Genomic DNA, 6,294 nt, shown 5'->3' on the forward strand with positions numbered 1-6,294 from the left:
CTTGCTTAGAAATTTCACTGTACGACTTTCCAGCTTTACGAAGGACAAAAATGGAGCTGCGCAGGGCAGGTGTACATCTGCTGCTTTTTCCCATTACACATCTTGAAGACGAATATTTTAGTTGCTTTTAAACAACCAATTTAAAATATATACATACCAAAAAGTCGATTATATTACTATTAAAATAACACAACTTGCCGAATATGCTTCCATTGAACAACTGTTTCTAATTACTCGTCTCAGTTTATTTACCTTGAACTAAGTAACCCATGCACTGCGTTGGATAATATTAACGGTACTTCAATTGCACAACTACAAAACTAGGCGCATTGGGTAGTAAATAGAGTATCAAAAGCAATGCAAATGATTTTAAGAGAAAATATAACGGTAAATTTAAACAGTTTAATATTATGCTCATCAAGCGTTTATCAAAAGAGAGCGTTTCTAATTAGCTGACAACAGCTGTATATACACATGTATATATACTAAAAATCTTTGCTTATATTAATTTTTACACTTGAGTGAAGTAATATATGGAAGAAAACACCCAACACCGTCAGCATAAAAATTTTCAAAAATCAACGTAATTTTTCACTTGAGTCACTTGAAACTTGCACTTTGCACAACAAAATTCAATGGACTAAAAAAAGGGAATAAACTCTGATTACAAAGTTTGAAATTTTGATGAAAATTTTCCCAATTATATAAAATTTCTACGAAGTTTGAACCTTGCGTTCTATGGTTTTTGTTTTAGTTGTATAAAAAAAATTAATTGAAATTAAAAAATTAAAATAAACAAATATTCACTACTTGTCAATATGTGGTGTACATTTGCTTTTGACGCTGACTGTATATGTATATATAAATTCAATTGATACTCAATTGGGTTGTTTGGTCTCAATAACTTCATATTTTCTCTGCAGAAATGGTGTTTTTATTTCATGTTCAAAAGGTTCCTCAGGAGCCTGTTGAGGGATTAGTGGAGAGATGGAAACTTTTCTTAATGTTTGATCTGTAATTTTTTTCTTTGCTTGCTCTAATCATCTAATGTCTACTCTAATCATCTATTATAAATGGAGAATAAAAAAATGAATGGAGGAAACATTTCTGGAGGAAAAGTTTAGTAGAGTTCTATGAAAGTGCGGAAATCATGGACCGATACGTCTAAGATATTCAATCTCTCTAAGCTGAAGAAATGCTAGTATTTTTATAAACACATTTTTATTTTTATTAATATTAATTTTACTACTTAAAATTAAAAATTACCAAAAAAAATTGTCTTTGTGGCCCATGAGGGGATCGAACCCGCGACCTTCGCGTTATTAGCACGACGCTCTAACCAACTGAGCTAATGGGCCAGATATTAAAATAATGTCAAAATACCATTATAAGCGCGCATGGGAAATGTACAGAAGAGAGCTGCAACTTAAATAAGTAAGCCAATAGTCCAGAGATGAAAAATCTTACAGGTTAGTCTATTAGTAACTAACAGCGTCCTACACTTTTAGTTAATCATCAATATGTATTCAAACGATGTTAAACTAAAAGTATCCAGTAAAGGCAGCTCAAAGCAAAAGCCAATTACAAATCATCATCAAGCTGCTAAGTACATAAATACATATACAACAACAACCCCTATAAAATGCCAAAGAGACACCACCACAGAGCATCGATACAAATGAACATTGCCATAATATTAGCTCCACAAAAACAATAAGTTCTCAAAACATTGTTGTGGTTGTTTGTCGATGATAGCGGCGGCGCTCTTCCACTAATTTACATTTGTTGTTGCTCACAAGAGAATTGTGTATCTGCACTAATATAAATACATACAACAATAACACGAACCAATCGAGAAAAATAAATGAGTTTAACAACAACGACATTTCGTGTATGTCAGACAAAAGCTGAGTAGGAGCGACAAACACAGAGAACAGAACCCAAATAACAAACAGTGAGTTATAATAGCAAAAAAGGGAAATCGCAAGCCAACACCAAAGAACATACCTACAATATATGTACTTATGTATGTATGTATGAATTTCTTTCAATTTACCTTCTGTAGTCAGCTGCCGCCATCAAAGCGAGCGAATACGCGCCAAATGGTGCGTCAAGCAGTTAAGAGTGTGTGATAGCGCGCCGCTACTAGTTCAGTTGTTGCCCTGCACTTATTGGCTGCTCGCCTGGTATTTTCGCTTAAACATTTCTTGCTCTTTTTTGTATGGCTGCTACGACGGACGCGAAAGTGTAGCAAAGTAGCCGGACTGGCTGTCGTGCTGAAGGGATTCTGCTACTGTGAAGCCACAACGGAGTTCAGCTGAAAAATGGTACGAGGGAAGAAAAAGAGTATTTTTTTGGTGCAGCAAATTAAGTGAAATTTTTGAAAAGAAGGAATAAATAAACTCTCATGCATGGGTGCTGCTGCTCTAAGAGGTATTCAATTTTACCTACCACTACCATAACGGAATGTGTGGTGACGTTATTTTTGTATGGTTAAGCCCCGTTTCGAAAAAGTAGTTAACTGTGATTTTGAAGTCACATTCGTAGCAGTGCATCATGATTTGCAGAAAGTGCCCAGTAGTAGTAGTTAATAAAAATTGGCTTGAAGCTTCCCTTGAGTACTTAAGTGCACACTTTAACACTTCATATGAGTTGGTGGCACAAGATAAGTTCGCTGAAAGCACTCTTCTTTTAAATGCTTTAAGTTAAAAAGGCGCTTTTTCATAGCGGCGTTGCCCTTTAGCGAAGAGCGCTTCCTACAAAAGTGCTTTTGCCACACTTTGAAGGTCAAGCGGATGAAAAAGAGATTGTGTGCTTGAATTACGTACTCTTACTGTCGATTATGTGATAAAATAGAATTTTGTGATTAACTCTTTTTACGATTTTACTTTTTAATTTTTAAAGATTACATAACTTTTTAATATTTCACTAAGTTGAAAAAAAATGAGGTTGTCTGTAAAGTCGGTTTACTCACGATAGTTGAACGTGACAACGTCATAAAAAATACTGATGGAATGGTTGCATTTTTCAAAAGAAAATTTTAATTTTATTTGTTGGATAGATATTTTGTATGGATAAAGAGAAGGAGGTAAATGGAATCGCAATGGAATTGATCAAGTTACTTTTATTTGTACGCATGAATACAATTATGTAAATTTTTTTTTACAATGTATGTACATAGTTTTTACAAGTATGAATGTGCGTTGAACAATTGTTTTACAACTTTCAAACATGTGTGATATTTTTACAAGTTTAAAACACGTTTGATATTTAACTTCTTACTATTTGTTGTTCTGTTGAGAATAGGACGATGATATGAAAAGGAGTGTTTCGAGTGTAATGTGTCTTGAACAAGTTAAATCTATGGTGGTGCCTCTTTCATGAATTTGATACATGTTTCGTCTTTTTTCACGTTTGTGTTGAAGTCACCACAAAGAAGAATTGGTACATAGATATCAACTTCCATGATGGAATGTACATAGAGTAATTTCGGGTATTGTGATGTAGGTAATCCTTTTTCTGCTATTACTCCATAATTTCAAACTTTTATTAACTTATTATTGCTTAATACAGTGCATTGATGTATTGTGTAGCTAATTTTGAATTTGGAGTATTCTATTTTCAGCCAACCGGCAGATTTTCCACTGAAATCAAAAATAGTCGAAAAGGGAGGTTTGTAAAATTTGGCGGATAATGTGATATAGTCTATTCGGGTAAAGGGATATATAGTATCACATTACACGCCTATAATCCCGGAAAAGTTAAGCCCCAAACAAACATGTACAAAAGTAAGACCCATACAATTTTTTTATAGTTTCATCTATTATTCAGAATTTTAAATAAAAACAAAAATTTTATTCATATGTACAGATGTATATCTTAAAATAATTTATGAAAATTCTTAAACTAAATTAACAAAAATTTCAAATAAAATACGTATTTAGATAGATAAGTAAGTTTTGAAGAGATCTTAGCTTGCCGTTTAGGGAAGCATTTATTGTGTGCCCAAACTAAATCGCATTGTAAATACGATAGCCATGTTGGGCTGACTTCGTCAATCTCAAATACCTTATTATAAAAAGAACACACCGTGTCATTACTAGGTGGAGCCTCTATACAAGAGTCTTCATCTGAACTCGGCAGCTGCAAACTTTCTTCAGATTCGCTCGAAGAACTTTCCCTATTTCTTATGCTCTCCTCAAAAGATGCTTTGTATGGCGATGTTGTTAATACCGACGCAGGAGATCGTTTACCTCTGGAGCTAGTAGGCTGTTTTATTTTCGGCGGTGGTGAGATCTTCCAAGGTGTTATAAATTTGCTCATAGCTGCGCTACTATGTAGTACTGGCGATCGATTCTTTTAAGTTAGCTTGCATAGATGCTTCTTCTTCAAATCGATATTCTCTTTCAGCGTTGAAGTCGGCTTCTTGGAATATATGTTTATCAAAATGATAAATTCCAGTACACTTAAATCCATTTATTGCTATCTGAGCTGTTTGAACCTTAATATATGCTTTTGAGAATAACTCAACAACGCCAAATTGGGTTATTTTTTGACCTTGTTCTCTCATATGTCTTCTTATTTCGTCATTATAATACGTTTTAAGTGGCCCCGTAAACGATTTATCGAGAGGTTGCATCTTGTGGGTACAATCCGGGGGTAAAGATATAATTACAACACCATTTAGACGAGCTTTGTCAAGACCCTCAATATTTCGCGTATGAGCAAAGTACATCATTTTTTTTGGTGCCAATGGGTTGTACGTTTAATGTAATATGGTATATCACATTAGGCGACAAAGGATATATTACATTAGCCGAATTTAACTTTTTCAAATTGAATTTGTTTTTAAAAATTCCTTTTCATATTTATTGAAAACTTACCTGATCTATAGCTAAATACACTCGCGTTAATGGAAAAGTAAATATTCTCTTAAAAAAATTGTGTTAAATTCTAAGCAATCGGTTTGCAAAGCACAATACCCGAAGTTACTCTACTGGCTGTTGTAAACATCCCGAAATAGCGCTTGATGCAGCAGAACACTGATGTTACGTGATATTTGCTCCAGGATGAAATAAACTACGCCAAGAACCATTTTAAACGTGGTATCAGCGGTGAATCAAGTAACTTCTGCCAAGCAAACGTCAACAGTGTTTCTAATAAGGCGAGTTGTATTCGACAGTTCAACGTTGACAATTTTGGCCGTCGATGATAACTTTCTATAAATTGCCACTCCATCTGCTGCGTTTGTTTCAGAATCTGATCGATTATTCTGCCGGGTTACACATTCAAAATTTTCAATTGTAATTGGATCACAATTGTCACGCATCCACGTTTCAGTCAGAATCAAATAATCAGACCTTGGAATCACTGTGTCCTTTTCAATATCTGCAAAGTGAACAGGCAAACTCTGTGAATTAAGGTTCGTTATTAGAGTTTGTCCTGCATTGTTTGAGTCATTACAGAATTGTACTGCAGTATCAGTAATTGTTCGAAGTGTTTGACCACGAAGTCGAATGTATTCGTTACGGATATCTCTTGTTGTCTGTGAGTCGTTTCCCTATCGTCCGTGTTTAAAGCGAAATGGCGCATCTTTTTCAGTGATAATATACAAGCCTTCTACTTGTTACCCGACTCAGCGCCACGTACACCCACTGTTGCAGTTGCTTGAATGAGTATTTATAAACAATGACAGCAAACGGTCCACCTTGTGACTTGTGAATAGTGATGGCACAAGCAGAAATGCAAGTAAACTGTTTTCGTTTGCATTTTATAGTTTTTGTTAGTGTAATGGTTACTATTTTCTTATAAACTGGTACCCAATTTGTAGACAAACTGTTTGGCTTACTTTGCACGTGAGGTCGACATTTAACTTTTGCTCTGGGTGCTGTTGTTTCTTCTGGAAACTCGCACCATAAAGAAACAATTTCTTCTCTAACTGCTGGCGAAGTTGTACTGGTCAATGGTCCTGGTTCTGCAAAATTGTCATTTCCATTTGACTGCTGACGTTCGATATGTCGCAAGACACCAATTGCTCCATTTACAAACCCATCAGCGACATCTATGTTAGAAGTTATCATGTAGGGGCATTCTTCTGCCGAAAGCAGCAGGTACAGTAATCCATCGGTTTCTGCCACTTTCATCTTGTGTAGTTTACCTTGGTACTGTCTCTTCTCTTTTTCACTTGAATAACCAAGCATAACATCATGTGCGAGACAGTTGTATGCATTTAGAATTGCGCTTCGGTTGTACGAATCCACTTCATTGTTACTATAATACAGGTTGACAGCACTA

At 35.1% G+C, this 6,294-nt stretch overlaps 1 non-coding gene across 1 annotated transcript; it reads right to left on the reverse strand.

Annotated features, from left to right (window-relative positions):
* Window positions 1–1,284: 1,284 nt before the first annotated feature.
* Trnai-aau (transfer RNA isoleucine (anticodon AAU)) lies at window positions 1,285–1,358 on the reverse strand. Its single transcript has one exon. It is a non-coding gene; the product is annotated as a tRNA-Ile (tRNA).
* Window positions 1,359–6,294: the final 4,936 nt, after the last annotated feature.

Source organism: Anastrepha ludens, chromosome 6 (assembly GCF_028408465.1).
Source record: "Anastrepha ludens isolate Willacy chromosome 6, idAnaLude1.1, whole genome shotgun sequence".
Lineage (NCBI taxonomy): Eukaryota > Metazoa > Arthropoda > Insecta > Diptera > Tephritidae > Anastrepha > Anastrepha ludens.